Genomic DNA, 17024 nt, shown 5'->3' on the forward strand with positions numbered 1-17024 from the left:
TCTTTTAAACAGGTTCCTTCTAGTTGGCAAGCAGTTATTTAAAGCTTTCCAAATGAAAATCTTTGTAACCCCCGCAACTTTTGATCTCCAAATACCATTCCATCCTTCATCTTAAAAAAAAAACCCTCGAGGACTTCCCTAGCAACCTTTTCCTCCTCTGCATTTCAAAATGGTAAGCATATTTCACATTGAAAACCCCACTCTTAGAAGGTGCCCAGATTTGTTTATCTAGCCTACTAGTTTTGCTAACAGGTAAACCACATATAATCCCAGCCTCAACTTCATTTAACACTTCTTTCACCAACTCCACTTTCCATTCACCATTTTCTCCATCAATGAGCACTGCCACCTTATCAACCTCATTTAAGCACTTGGTAGGAGATTTTATTTTATAAGAGGACAGTTGAGAAATCTACCTATCACCCCATATTTTTATACTCTCCCCATTACCAACCCTCCACACATGCCCCTCTTTTAACAGGTTCATAGCCCCCCACAAACTCCTCCAAATTAATGAAGGTTTACTGCTTAGCTTTGCCTCCAACAGACCAAAAAATTTAAAATACTTGTCATGTAAGACCCTGGATGTAATAGATTCAGGATTTTGAAAAACTCTCTAACACTGCTTTGCTAGAAAAGTTTTGTTGAAACTCTCAAGTTCCCTAAATCCAAGACCACTACATTTTTTTGAGGCTCCCATTTTGTCCCAACCCATCCACCTTATCTTTTTGTCATTTCCTTTGAAACTCCACCAGAATTCTCCCATCTCATTAGCTATCTCCTAACAGAGTTTTTTTGGGAGTGCAAAAACACTCATACAATAAGTAGGATTCGATTGAATCACTGCCTTTAAGAGGACTTCTTTCCTAGCAGGAGACAGGAAGTGATTCTTCCAATTGTTCAATCTCAGCCACACTTTATCTTTAATTCCTCTAAAAGTATCGTATCTAGATTTCTCCACCATTGCAGGTAATCCTAGATACTTTTCAAAGCTATTCTGAACTCGAGCACCCAAATCTGTTATAATCCTTTCCCAATCCCTTTTCCTTCCATTTGAGCTGAACATAATAGTGGTTTTTTGTTTGTTAAGGCATTGACCTAAGGTCCTTTCATAAATCTGCAAAATGCCCATTATTTTCACCCATTCCTCCCAACAAGCCCTTCCAAAGATGATGCAGTCATCAGCAAAGAGGAGATGAGTAAGCTTTACTCCACCTATTGCCACTGCCACTCCTCTAATCAACCCTGCCCCTTCAGCCTCATTTATCAAACCACTCAAGTCTTCCTCACATAATAGAAAAAGATAAGGAGAAAGGGGACAACCCTATCTCAGCCCTCTCGATGGAATAATCACCTCTCCAGGTTTTCCATTCAGCAACACAGCATAGGAGACAGTGGTTGTAGATGTAAAAGTTTGGCTAGGACTAGATGACTAAGTAGATAAGTTTGTATAGGATTAGGTGACTAAAATGATAGAGTTTATCCTATCTTTAAGTTGGTAATTTTGGATAAATGTAAATTATTTATTGACTTTATCTATAACAATATTAAGTTTATCTTGGAGGTATTAGAGGTTGTTTAGATAAGTCATAAATGGGAAAATCGAGTCCCAAGAAATCTGCACTTATCCAGAGAAGAGGTTGATCTGAAATCTGTTACTGCAATGAAGAGTTATCGCAAAACGTCAGCATTCCATCAGGAGATGACTTCGCGACCGTCAGCAGAGTCCTACTACAGATAAAACTCCCATCAGATTTGTTCCGACAGCAGAATCCTACTGCAATTGGAATTGATTTTTAGATTTTTTATTTAAGAGATCCTATTGGTTAGGATCAGTAGATATTCAGATTTGCATATTTTCTAGAGCACTTTCCAGTGCATAGTTTAGTGAGAAAATTTCTTAGAGAATTTTCATACTGTTTCTCTCAGAGAGTGGTACTTGAGTGTGAGAAAAGTGTTTTATCTCTCTTTTATGAGTGCGTGCATACTCCATGTTGGAGAATTGATTGGTCGAGTTTCAGTCACTGGAGTTCTAGGAGAAAAGCCAATGTTTGAAGATTGTCAGAGGTTCTGGCTGCTACTGCGGTAGAAGACAAATGGGTCATTTGTCTGGTTAAGTAAGAGTGTCAATTGACAAATGTTTTGTAATTGAGCTTTACTTGTAATTGATTTTCAAATAATAAAATTGACTTTTCTGGGTTTGGCTGCCCTGTAGGGTTTTACCTTTAAAGAGTTCTTTAAGGGGTTTCCCTTCGATACCAATCTTAGTGTTACGCATTTCGTTTATTTTATATACTTGATTGTTTATCAAATTAATTACATACTTGACGACTAACCAATTTGTTGAGTGAATTAGTGGATTTTTCCTCTGCATTATAGGGGTACTTGGGTAATTTCAGTGGTAATGCATGTCATGATAAATTAATCCACCTCATTCCAAAGCCCACTTTCACCATTATTGTCTCAAGGTAACACCACTCTACTATGTCATAGGCTTTTGAAATGTCTAACTTCAAAGCCATTGTCCCCATCTTGCCCTTGAGTCTGGTTTTCATAGAATGAAGTGCTTCATAGGCTGCCATTATGTTATCCATGATTAATCTATCAGGGATGAAGGCACTCTGATTCTATGAGATCACACCATTTAACACTTTCTTCAATCTATTTGCCAAAGTTTTTGCAATAAGCTTGTACAAGACATTGCACAAGCTTTTTGGCCTGAAATCCCCCACCTCCATAGGCTCAGACAGCTTTGGAATTAATGCTATGTATGTGAAATTCAAAGACTTTTCAAACTTGCCATCATTCAGAAAACTCAAAGCTGCTTTACTGATCTCTTCACCCACAGTCCCCCAATCCATCTGGACCAGGAGATTTATGAGGGCCCATATCTCGCAAAGCTACCTCCACTTCCTCCCCACTAAATATTTTTTCTAACTTCTCATTCTTACAACTTGTTATTCTTTTATCAATGGGGCGTATACATTCCTCAATAGCCTCCCTTGATGGAGATTCAGATCTATAAACTTCAGAAAAATGCCTCTTAAAAGTCTCATCTATCTCATTTTCCTCAGTTCTCAAAACTGATTGAGCATCCTTCACAAAAGTACTTTATTTCTTTTCTTCCTCTGATTGGCACAAGCATGGAAGAATTTTGTGTTCTTATCTCCCAATTTGTACCAATTCATCTTTGCCCTTTGCTTCCATCTTAGATCCTCCTGCTCAAGCAACTTCCCAATCTCTTTTTTTAGCTCTCTCAGTTCAACTACAGCCTCGGGACCCTCCATATCTTGCAATTCCTTTATCTTCTTTGTTAATTGCTCAATATTCCTTCCTCATTCCCTATCTTTCTTTCTGAATCCCTTTGTTAGCTCATCACTGCATTTTAGCAACAGATTCTGCACATGTTTAATTAGCTCAAGTGTTAACTGCTTCTTTACCCAGACTTTTTTCACTACCCCCTCACAATCATCCTCCTTAAGCCAACTGGTCTCAACTTTAAACAAAAATCTTCTTCTCTTCTCCCTAATCCTTTCATTACTTGCAGTCATTAGCAAAGGTTTCTGGTATGAACTTCTTGCAACCAGACCTTCAACCTTGACTAAATGGAAACTTCATTTCCATTCCTTATTTGCTACATATCTATCTAATCTTTCTTTTGTAAAAGTATGATCAGCATGACCATTACTCTATGTAAAGCAGTCCCCCACATAACCCATATCAAAGAGCTCATTTATTTCTAAAGCATCACGAAACATCCTCATCTAACCCTCAGGTCTCATCTGTCCCCCTTTCTTTTCATCTTGTGTCAAAATCTCATTAAAGTCCCATGCCACACACCAAGCTCTTCCCTCACTAGGTTTTAATCTGGACAATAGCTCTCATGTGAACTTCCTCTTGGCAGTCTCTGGGTGCCCATAAAAACCAGTAAAAATCCATTCTTCTCCATTACCATTTTTAACCATGGCATTAATATGCCATTGAGAAAAATTGATAATCTCCACCATCACTTCACTATTCCAAAAGAGAACCAGACCTCCCTTCCTTCCTAAAGAGTCAACCACAAAACAACCCTCCATTTTTAACTTGTTTTTTAATCTCTCTATTCTTCCTGATTTCACCATTGTTTCCATCAGAAAAATCAAGCCAGACCTCCTTTCCGGTTTTCATTGGTCTTGGCGGGGCAGCCTCCACCATACAATTTGAATTCATACCTTCCATCCCAACAATTCCCTTTCTCAATCTTTTTCCCCTTCCTTCCATAGGCCCCATCTTATCTACATTACCAACAACATTTCTTTTCAAAATCAAATTAGAAGGTTGAGACTCACCATAAGTTTTAAGGACACGAGCCCTCCTCTTCCAGCTACTAGCTTTTCCCTTCTTTTGTTCATTAACATTCCTTAAGCTTGCTGAATTGGATTCACTATCAGTAGCAAGTGAGAGAACCTCCTTAGGATCTTCTGTTGAGCTCACTATTTTTGGCACCAAAGTTTGTTCTACTTTGATCATCTTCTGCTTCTGGACCCCTTGAGTCATCTCAACCACCTCTGTTGTCTCAATACCACCTTCCATGCTCCCCTTATCCTTCCTCAATACACCTCTACCTATCTCCTCCTCTCCATTTTTCCCCTGATCAGTATTAGTGGAATTCCCTCCCATTCCTGAAGCTTTTGGTTGCCTATCCGCCCGATTACCTCTAATAGTTGAGGCCCTCATCCAAACTCCAAGCTGCTTTGAATCAACATCTTCATTTGTATCCCCCAACTCTCCACCCAAACACCCCTTTTTTGAGTGCATTATACAACCACAACGAAAACAAATTCTAGGTAGTTTTTCATACCTAAATGGAATCCAGAGCTGTTTTCCTTCAAAACTCACTATTATTCCTCAAGCTAAAGGTTTTGTAAGCTCGCACTCCACCTTCACCCTCAGAAAGCGACTCCAAGCCACCTCATTCTCCTCACCTTCCACTTCTAGAACCTTCCCGATGGATTTACCAATCAATTCCCCCATCTTGCAATTCATTCCTCCTAGCAGCAGGTTGTACATCTGGATCCAAAAGATTGCCATTGTGAAATCCAGGAGGTGTGCCTGCGTACTTCCATCAAATTGTTTAAGAGCAAACAGATGGCTATCAAACAACCATGGGCATCCCGCAATAACTCTGTTTCTATCTCCACGGTTTGCAAAAGTCACCCCAAAAGTATTTGTTCCAATCTCAGTAAATTTCATGCTCATGTTTACTCACCAGATCTTCTCCATCATCTTCCTCATTGTTTCCTTACCAATCGTTTGATCTGAGCATATTCTTCCAACTAAGCTCCTCTCCCCTGATGGGAACCAAGATGAGCCTAGTCTTAAAGGTTCCTTGCAACTTCCAGATGGGCCAAGAAGATCAAGGAGACAATACAAGGATTGATGCAATCCATTTGGAACGAGTTTAGCAAGAGCCCAACATTCAAGATGGGCTTGAAGGATAAAGATCCAGTTTTGATTCATTTGATAAGTTATGGAAGAGAGCAACGACAAGACTTAAAGGCTTTGGGCTCTTGAAGTTCAACTTGTTTAATTCATTTAAATGACTTATTTTATTAGTTTAGAATTATTGGGTTTAATTATGAGAAGGACTTAAGGGGGGTCTATTCAAGGGCAAGTTGGAAAATTTATTATTTTGTTGAACTAGGGTTTTATGAAGTACTGTAGCGAACTAGGATTTCAAAAGTACTGTAGCCGAGTTACTGTAGCGCCGTACTGTAGCGCACGACACTATTCATCCAGGGGTAGTTTTGGAACAAAGGGCTTTATTTTGGCTAGGGTTTTAATTAGGTTTGGTTTAAGTACTCTATGTTACCTCATTTTAAGAAGTTTATGAAATTTGATGAATTTATTCCTTGTGAGTTGAGTTTTACTCCTCTTGTTCTTGATAGAACTTTTGAACTTATCAAAGGTAAATTACAACCTTTGTGGCATTCCTCCTTTGTAATCTGGGTTCTTGAGACGGTTTCTTCAATGGGTCTAAATTTTAATATAATCTAGGTTCTTGAAACGAGTTCTCATCGGGTCTATATTTTTCATCCATTAACTTGATTTTGGCTTTCTTGGAGAGTTTTCAAATTGATTGTGGGTTCAAGGGATTTCTATTCCCGCGGGTTCATATCATTTGGTATTCAGAGCAAGGTTTCCAATCAGGTCTAATTCTATCTTTTAATTTCTTGCATCCTTAAATTTAATTCTAGGGCTACATTGTTCTAGGGTTGCCAAAAAAAAATTGCAGAAACAAAAAGTAGGCTGCCGAAATTCTTAGGGTTTTGGGTTTGGCTGAAATTTCATCACCTAGGGTTTCAAAATTCTAGGGTTTAATGCATCTCTAAGTTTGTCAATTGCTTAGAGTGTCGTTTCCTTGTTTCTCTTCTACTTCATTGTCAATTCTTGTTTGCTTGAATTCAATTACTTGATTTTCACAATTGAATATTGCTATCTGTGATTGAATTAGAGAAAAGAAAAGAAAAGAAAGGAAAGGAAAAGAAAAGGAAAGAAAAATGGTAGCATATTCAAAGGTTGCTACATAGTTACAACAAAGAGAAAAGAAAAATAGTTGTTGATTGAGTTTTATCATCAAAGGGGTTGACTACATATTTATAGTTGATATCTTGTTTTATAATTACTCTTTCCCTCGTATAAATTCCTTTAGTCTCGTGTCATTTTATTCCTTCTTTGTTTCTTGTTTCTTGGATCTATATTACTAGTTGGAATAATACAAGGTTGTATTATCTTGATTTAGTTCAACTAGTTCTTAAAGAATTTGAGCAAGAAAACTGTTGAGATAAAAGGCAAGAGTGTGTGAGACTATTATTGGAAAAAAGCCAATTAAGAGAGTGAAACACGAGTGGAGTGCCATTATTCGAGTGTAAACACGTAAGAGAGTGTGTGAGGTTTTCCACTTACATTTTTTTGTACAGTACTTTACAATGTGTCACCGGAGTGGCTCTTCATCAAAAGGGATGGTAGATAACTCATCCTTTGTGTTGCAATCCATGCAACAATAGTTTGAGCGGTTGAACTTAGTGTTGGGTGAAGTGAGAGATAAGATAGATCATCAAGATGCAGTAATTAGAAATTTACAGGACATGAGAGATAAGAGGCCAAGTGAGTCTAGTGTTGAAAATGGGTATGAGAAAGAAGAGTATGGTGATTCTCTTGTTACTACGCGTGCACTCAATACACAAATTAAGATGGATGATACCGAGCAGCAGAGCGAGAATATTTGTCATACTAGATGCCACATCAACAACAAGGTATGTAGTATGATCATTGATTTGAGGAGTTGTATTAATTTGGCTAGCACTATTTTAGTTGAGAAATTGAATTTACTTACCTTGAAACACCCTAGACCATACAAGTTGTAGTGGTTGAGTGATTGCGTGGAGGTTAGGGTAAATAAGCAAGTGCTAGTTTTCTTTTTAATTGGGAAATACCAGGATATGATCCTTTGTGATGTAGTGCCTATGCATGCTGGTCATATTTTGTTGGAAAAACCTTGGCAGTATGATAGGAAGGTGATCCATGATGGGTTAAGGAACATGTACAGTTTTGAGAAGGATGGAAAAACAATTAAACTTGCTCCTTTAGCTCCAACACAGGTCCATGGGGACCAATTGAAACTCAAAAGTGAGGTTGCTCAAAAAAGAAAGAGTGAAAATGAGAGTGATAAAAAAAGAGAGAGTGAGAGTGAGAGTGATAAAAAAAGAAAGAGTGAAAATGAGAGTGATCAAAATAGAAAGAATGAAAGTGAGAGTGATCAAAAAAGAAAAAGTGAAAAAGAGATTGAGCTAAAAAGTAAGAGTGAAAGTGAGATTGAGCTAAAAAGCAAGAGTGAATGTGAGATTGAGAAAAAAGGAAATAGTGCGGTCTAAAAGGAGAGAGAGAGAAAAATGAGAGAGAAAAAAGATGTGAGTGAGGCTAAGACCTCGAGAAAAAGAGAGAATGAGTTGGAAAACAATTGTGAGGTCGAGAGTACAAAAAAAGATGAAGAAAAAGAGAGTGATAGAAAAAAAGAGAGTGAAAGGAAAAGAGTGAGTGAAATAGAAAAAATGAGTGGAAAGAAATGAGAGAGTGAAGAAAGTGAGAGAAAAACAAAGAGAAAAGTGAGTTTATATGCTAAGGCGAGTCTTAATACTAACGAACTTAACCTATCTTTGCCTAGTATTGTTGTCTCTTTGTTGCAAGGATATGAGGTCGTGTTTCCTAGAGGCGTGTTAGTGGATTGCCACCTATTAGGGAGATAGAGCACTAAATTGATTTTGTGCCAGGTGCGACAATTCCTAACCGACCTTTCTTTCAAGAACATGAGTCATTGACATACTTGAAGGGACAACAAGGTAAGTTGTTGACTAGAATGCATGCTAAGTGGGAGGACTGTATTGAGACTTTTCCTCATGTATTCAAATATACACAAGGTATGAAAAATTTTGTGGTTGATATTTTAGCAAGAAGGTATGTCTTTATCTTCATTTTAGATGCAAAATTGTTGAGACTTGAGTATGATAAGGAATTGCATGCTAATGATGATTACTTTGCTAATGAGTATGGAATATGTGAGAAAACATCATTTGGTAAGTTCTATAAACTAGATTGGTACTTGTTTATAAAGAATAAATTTTGTGTGCCTACTAGTTTTATGCGTAAGTTGCTTGTGTGTGATAGACATGGTGGTTTGTTGGGTAACCTTGGTATAAGGAAGACTTTTGTTGTATTGTATGAACGTTTTTGGGAATATCATTTGCCATTCAATGACGTGTTGCATGAACGCTTGTGGAAGTATCATTTGTCATTCATTGATGTGTTGCATGAACGTTTGTGGGAGTATCATTTGTCATTCATTGAGTTCGCATATAATTGGAGTGGTCATTTTGGTATAAGGAAAGCTTTAGGTGTGTTTCATGAACGTTTGTGTGAGTATCATTTGCCATACATTGACTTGTTACATGAACATTTGCGGGAGTATCATTTGCGTTTCATTGAGTTTGCATATAATTGGAGTGATCATTTTGATGTGAGGAAGGCTTTAGATATGTTTCATGAACATTTGTGGGAGTATTGTTTGCCATTTATTGAGTTTACATATAATTGAAGTGTTCATGCTACTACTCAATTTTCACATTTTGAAATTGTTTATAGACTTAATTCATTTACTCCTTTAGATTTAACATCTTTACTTGTTGATGACATGAGTAGCTTGGATGGACTTTTCCAAATTCTTGAACAAATTAATGAAAATGCATATCTAACGGATCTTCCAGGTAAGTATCCTATTTCTGCTATTTTCAATGTTACTAACAATTTTCCCTTTGATCCAGGTGGAGATTCGAGGTCGAATCCTTTTGAGGAGAGGGGGAATGATGGGAACCAAGATGGGCCTAGTCTTAAAGGTCCTTTGCAACTCCAGATGGGCCAAGAAGATCAAGGAGACAATGCAAGGATTGATGCAATCCACTTGGAACAAGTTTAGCAAGAGCCCAACATTTAAGATGGACTTGAAGGATAAAGATCCAGTTTTGATTCATTTGATAATTTATGGAAGAGAGCAACGACAAGACTTAAAGGCTTTGGGCTCTTGAAGGGTTTCAACTTGTTTAATTCATTTAAATGACTTATTTTATTAGTTTAGAATTATTGGGTTTAATTATGAGAAGGACTTAAGGGGGGTCTATTCAAGGGCAAGTTGAAAAATTTATTATTTTGTTGAACTAGGATTTTATGAAGTACTGTAGCGAACTAGGGTTTCAAAAGTACTGTAGCCGAGTTACTGTAGCGCCGTATTATAGCGCGCAACACTATTCATCCAAGGGTAGTTTTGGAACAAAGGGCTTTATTTTGTCTAGGGTTTTAATTATATTTGGTTTAAATACTCTATGTTACCTCATTTTAAGAAGTTTATGAAATTTGATGAATTTATTCATTGTGAGTTGAGTTTTACTCCTCTTGTTTTTGATAGAACTTTTGAACTTATCAAAGGTAAATCACAACCTTTGTGGCGTTCCTCCTTTGTAATCTGGGTTCTTGAGACGGTTTCTTCAATGGGTCTAGATTTTAATATAATTTAGGTTCTTGAAATAAGTTCTGATCGGGTCAAGATTTTCCATCCATTGACTTGATTTTGGCTTTCTTGGGGAGTTTTCAAATTGATTGTGGGTTCAAGGGATTTCTATTCCCACGGGTTCATATCATCCATCTTTTTCCATAATTCCTTCATATTTCCCAAATCCACAGCTATCGGAATGCTCTCCTCATCATTCAATCTTAATTGCTCCCATTCAACTTCAATTTCCTCCATCTTCGATCTTTACCACCACTGTCAATGGCTAACTTCAGCTCCCCTTACTCCACACGAGAATAAAGGAGACTAACTAACTTCTCCTCTGTCGCCCACTGGAGGAGAGAGAGAGAACAATTTTTTTTTCGTATTAGTATTATAGTACATACATATGGTGGTGTATTAATAAATATATAGTATTATAAATTAATAATTTATTAGTAGTATAGTCTTATATAATATATAACATTATAAATTTACAAATTAAACAATGTCGTTATCGTATTAGTATAATAGTATTATAGAGTCATATACTATAGTATATAATATGACTATAATATTATATTATGAGTAATAAATTATAATGTTTGATAAAATATAAATTTTTTATAAAAAAAATATATAAAGTTAGACAATGTTATCTTTATGAGGAGTATTAATATTTTTTTTTTTTATCTATTTTTAATAAAATATGAACTTGTAATAATATAAATTATAATGTTCCATCAAGCAATATAAAGTTGTCATATATAAAGTTAGAAAATGTTATAAACTTATATATGTATAACTGTATATAGTATAAATATTAAATATATAGTTTTATAGTATATAACATATTTTACAGTCTTAATTCTTAGTCGTTGGATCTCTATAACTAAATCTGAGCCGTTAAATCATAAAGTTATATCCCTAATTTTTAGCTGTTGGATCTGTAGAAGCAAATTGTAGCCTTTGATTTATAAAGTAACAACCGTAATTCGGAGCTGTTGAATCTGTAGAAGCAAATTGTAGCCGTTGATTAAACTCATTACAACCCTAGCCCTAGCCGCCCCTTCAGTCCTTTCACCTTTGTCCTTCACGCTTCTGCCATTTCACTTTCATTGTTTCACACACAAGTCTCACTTCTTCTTAGACTCATCGTGATTCGTGAAACCCTAGCCTCCTTAGTCCTACGCTTTGTCACTTACCTTGTGATTTCCATGGAATGAAGCTTTGAATCAAGGCTTGATTCTTAATTCTTGAAGGCATGCAGCTGTATGCAAGTTTGCGACTGCTCGAAACCCTCACAAATGGAGGCGTCAACCTGATTTGAGGGGAGCCGTGAATGCAATCTCAATCTCAGAGATGGCAGTCAAGTCTTGACAGACCAACTGAATCCCTAATTTCATGGTTTATGCTTCTTTGGTTCTATGTTTGTTCGTCCATCAGTCGATTAGCCAGGTTATTTTCTTGTTTCTAACCATTTCGTTGGGAAGTTGGGAGATTTGGTTCTTGACTCTTTTGGAAGTTTGGAAGCACGTATATAATTATTGGAGTATTTTTTTAACCTCTGGTTCTCTCTTAATTATTTCTAAATTCTAGTATTATATATCTAATCATGAGATTCATGTTTGTATTTGGAAACCCTAGTACGCTGAAATGGTCTGATAGTGTGATATTGTCCTGCCATAGGCCCATACATGTTTAATCACGACATATATGATATATGCATGCTTGAAAGCTTCTGTAAGAGTCTGAGATTGTGACTGTCTCTATCTATCATTCCAATCTATCTTTATCTTGTTGTTGTTTGCACATTGCATTATACTATCTGTTTCGAGCTTTATAATTGTCATATTAAAAATTTTGAGAAAAAACCTTCTGAAGAAAGAACTTACAAGTTACAAATCTATGCTTGAAAGTTGAAGCAAAACTTGCAATCCACAATGCAGTGAGTTTAACTTATTTTTCCTTGATTTAGTTCTTGCTTTATGTCTACTGAAAGTATATAAACATGCTTTCTTTAACATGTTTATGTGTTTATAAATTGTTCTGTTTTGTGTTTATGAGTTTATGTAATGGTGTTCTATATTTATGTGTTTATGTTTTGTTATGTATTTATCTGTTTATAAATTGTTTTGTTACGTGTTTATATGTTTATAATTTGTTATGTTATGTGTTTATGTGTTTAAGTTATATTATGTTCCGTGTTTATGTTCTGTTCTGTGTTTATCCAATATGTTCTGGGTTTATGTTCTCTCTTCAAATATGAGAAATATTGGTGATGTGCTTAACATGTTTTGCTTCATAAAATATTTTCTTTCTTCAAATATGAAATGGTGTTGTGTGTTTATGAAATGAAGTTTTTTCTTTACCCAATCTGTTTTGTGTTTATGGTGTTGAGGTGCCTTGCTTTTGGAGCAAATGGATGATCGTATGGATTTGGTTGATCCGGTGGAGGAGAATAAAAGTGAAAATTCTATTGGGATTAGCTTAGTAGATCTCATATCTGATGATGATGGAGACATTACAAATACTGAGGCCCCCTAATACTGTCTCTATTGAGGGCCCGATAGAAGTTCAAACAGTAGCCTGTGTTATCTGAATCCCTGATGCACATATTTATTTCTTAGATTGCTTGTATAATTGTATTGTGTAACTATGTTAAAGATATGACAATGATTCTTTAGGCAAGTTAAGTTTTGCATTTCCTGTCAAACATCCATTGACAGTATTACTAAGTTAATAGTACTTGAACAAGGGATTAAAAATAAGCTTAAATTTTTTAGTGTATTAGTGTATTAGTGTATGGGGGGCAACAATGTCAAGATTTTTGGCTCCATTCATGAAGAATGAAGACTTCACTGATTTTACAGCCCATTTTTTGTTTTGAAATTTAAAATACCTTATTTCATAATTTATTGTTGTAAAATATTTTTTGATTCACTTGTTCCATTAGGATGTAAAGTGTCATTTAATGTACCATAGTCATAATACTCTTGAAGGCTTCATGATGTAATTTGTATTTAATTTGTTATTTTACTGATGCATTTATTTTAATTTTATATTATTTATTTTGGATATCAAATATTCTGTTAACGAGCCGAGCTCGAGTTTGCATTACATGTAAACGGGTCTAGCTCGGGCATTCTTATAGGCCCAGCTGTAAACGAGCTTAGCCCAAGCTCGACTCGAGTTGTGAACGAGCCGAGCTTGCACACACCATGCTCGCTTGAGCTCGGCTCGTTTATAGTCCTATCTGCCATGCATATCAAATATGACTTTTGTTTTAGATATATTGTAGAAAAAACCAATTGGTCAAATACTTTGCATAATCCAATGAGTCTGTGTCCATTGAGATTGCTCTTAAAGAGCTTGGACAGTGGACACATTTTATTCACATTTTTTTTTTCTATATGATTCAATCTCCAACATTAAAATAGAGATAACAATCTATGAGTGTGACGCCCCAACCTCTACTTGAAATTTGACAGAGATCGAGACGTCGAAAAATGCAATATTGGGTTACACTTTCACATTCCCATCGTTTACGGACGCACCTAGCAGTATGATAATTGTTTTACAAAAGAAATAAACTTCTATAGATGTTTGAAAACCTTCATAGTACAAACCCACACGTAATCCCTTAAATTGGAAAAAAGGGCAAGTCTACGAGTCGTGGTATAAACGTTGTGGTCCCACATGCATCTTTGAACTGAAGCTGACAATGAAGGTGATGAGGCATAGGCATTGCACTAATGTTTCCTTTAAAGAGAGCTATCTATATTATTGTTGTTTTGGTGGAGACAATTGAATAAGTGAACAAGGTGGTGACATGACTTTATATTTATGCTTTTAGTTTTCACGATATTTGTAATCCCAAGTTTCCAACATGGAATATGATAACATTAGGGGTGTAACTAGTTCGGTCCGGTCTGGTTTTAGATAAAATTTAGGACTGAACCAGTATGTACCAGTTTTGCATTTTCAAAAACCGATTACGCACCATTTATTCCCTAAACCGGAACATCCGATTTTTATCGGCTCCGGTCCAGTTTAGTCTGATTTTCCAATTTTAAAGTATATATATTAATTTATATATAGACTTAAAGTATATTACTAATAGTAATATAGTATTAGACTATTAGTATTAGGCCATAAAATGTAAATTATAATTAATATACATTATATACAAATGTATATTAGTATTACTAATTTATTAATGTATTATGTACTTATAAAAAAGAATATAATGAGAATTTATTAGGTCATAAAAATTTGGTAATGATATTTTAGTGATCTTATTTACAACTTTGGTATACAAATTCAAATATTTTGATATTTAGGATTCTTTTTCAATTAATGTGATTTATCAATTTCAGTTTAAAGTTTTACAATTTCAATTTGTTTTTAAATTAATTTATATTATTATATATATTATATATAATATTAAAAAATAATTTAAAATATATATTATATAGAACTGGAACTGGGTCCCATTTTGGCTAGTTTTGCCATTACGAAAATCGGTTCCGAACCGGACTACTTTGACTAGTTCGGGCCAGTCCGGTCCGATTTCTCAATTTTCCCTTTTTTTTACACCCCTAGATAACATGTTAGACTAGGCATACATTTTTAAACTCTTATATACTATGCATAAGGGCACATGACCTGCATTCTTACTAGCCAAATGCACGTGCCCAAAATAATTGGACTAATAGAGGGGACTCGATCCCAACTTCTCTTGGCTAACATACTACTACTGGAGTGCTAATGACCCTTATAAATTCTTACTTCGCTTGCTTGGAGTCGGGTATTACAAAATTTCATAAAATTTATGAATAAATTTTTTAATAAAATTATTGGTACAAATGATCTTCCAGTCTCTTGAACCAAGTATCCTTGTGTTGTTTCATCTTCTCATTAAACATTGTGTTGACGTCGTGTTTCGTACACATTTCGGTTAGGTTCCAGCAACTCAAGTTTCAAGAACTAGGCCTGCGAAAGTAGAGAAGGAGGAAACAAGGAGATGGCGGCGTTGGGGCAAGAGAGTCTCCAACGTCAAAGTTAGTAGAGTATTTTGAAAGTTTGTAAATAATGAGAAAGTCTAGGGATAAGAGAGAAGCCCCTTCTCGTATCTGAAAGTTGCTATTTATACCAAAAGTCTAAGGGAGGATAGATCGAGCCTGCTCCTGTGGAGTCCATGTTCTTTTTATTGTTCATTTTGTCAGAGTCCTTTAATACGGCGTGTCTCTACGATGACGTCATTAATGTGACGTATAGCTCGGGTAGTGGCGCCATTAATACGACGTGGTTCCCCAATTTGCCTTACCCTTCTGGTATCCTTGGTGGTCCATCAATGTCTTCTTGTCAAAGATCAAAGGTCCTCCGTCTTTCTTGCTCTGCCCTGTATGAGTCTCCATGAGTGCGGTGCGACCGAGCAGCTTTAGGTCTGTTCGTCCCATTAGCCATAATTATTTACTTTTCCTCGGGGACAAGTTCAGGCCTTGGGGCCGGTTTGATCTGTTCGGGCTGGCCCGGTCCTGTTTTTTAGTTTCCTAGTTTTTTTTTTTTTTTTTTTTTTACACTCCTAGATAACATGTTAGAGTAGGCATACATTTTTAAACTCTTATATAGTATGCATAAGGGCACATGACCCGACATTCTTATTAGCCAAATGCACGTGCCTAAAATATTTGGAGTAATAGAGGGGCCTCAATCCCAACTTCTCTTGGCTAACATACTACTATTGGAGTGCTAATGACCCTTATAAATTCTTACTTCGCTTGCTTGGAGTCGGGTATTAAAAAGTTTCATAAAATTTACTAATAAATTTATTAGCAAAATTATTGTTACAAATTCTCTTCTGGTCTCTTCAACCAAGTATCCTTGTGTTGTTTCATCTTCTCATTAAACACTGTGTTGACGTCGCGTTTCGTATACATTTGGATCAGGTTCCAACAACTCAAGTCTTCAGAGCTAGGCCTACAAAAGTAGAGAAGGAGGAAACTGGGAGAGGGCGGCCTTGGGGCAGGGGAGACTCCGATGCCAAAGTTAGTAGAGTATTTTGAAAGTTTGTAAGTAAATAATGAGAGAGTCTTGGGATTAGAGAGAAGCCCTTTCTTGTATCCGAAAGTTACAATTTATACCAAGAGTCTGAAGGGGGACAAATCGTGCCTGCCCTCGTGGAGTCCATGTTCTTTTTATTGTTCCTTTTGTCATAGTCTTTTAATATGGCATGCCTTTATGACAACGCCATTAATGTGACGTATAGCTAGGGTAGTGTTGCCATTAATATGATGTGGTTTCCCGATTTGCCTTACCCAGCTGGTGTCCTTGGTGGTCCATTGATGTTTTCTTCTCAAAGATCAAAGGTACTTCGTCTTTCTCGTTCTACCCTGTACGAGTCCCCATGAGTGGGATGAGACCGAGCAACGTTAGGCTTGTACGTCCCAATAGCCATAAATATTTACTTTTCCTTGCAGGCAAGTTACTTTGGGGACAAGTTTGGGCCTTGGGGTTGGTTTGACCGGTTCAGGCCGGTCTGGCTCGGTTTTCTAGTTTCCTAGTTTTTTTTCCACCCCTAGATAACATGTTAGACCAGGCACACATTTTTAAACTCTTATATACTATGCATAAGGGCATCTGACCCAACATTCTTACTAGCCAAATGCACGTGCCTAAAATATTTGGACTAATAGAGAGGCCACGATCCCAACTTCTCTAGGCTAACATACTACTATTGGAGTGCTAATGACCCTTATAAATTCTTACTTCGCTTGCTCGTAGTCGGGTATTAAAAAATTTCATAAAATTTACTAATAAATTTATTAATAAAATTATTGTTACAAAGTCTCTTCCAGTCTCTTGAACCAAGTATGCTTGTGTTGTTTCACCTTCTCATTTAACACTGTGTTGACGTCGTGTTTCGTACACATTTGGATTAGGT

This window comes from Juglans microcarpa x Juglans regia, chromosome 6S (assembly GCF_004785595.1).
Source record: "Juglans microcarpa x Juglans regia isolate MS1-56 chromosome 6S, Jm3101_v1.0, whole genome shotgun sequence".
In the NCBI taxonomy this organism is placed as follows: domain Eukaryota; kingdom Viridiplantae; phylum Streptophyta; class Magnoliopsida; order Fagales; family Juglandaceae; genus Juglans; species Juglans microcarpa x Juglans regia.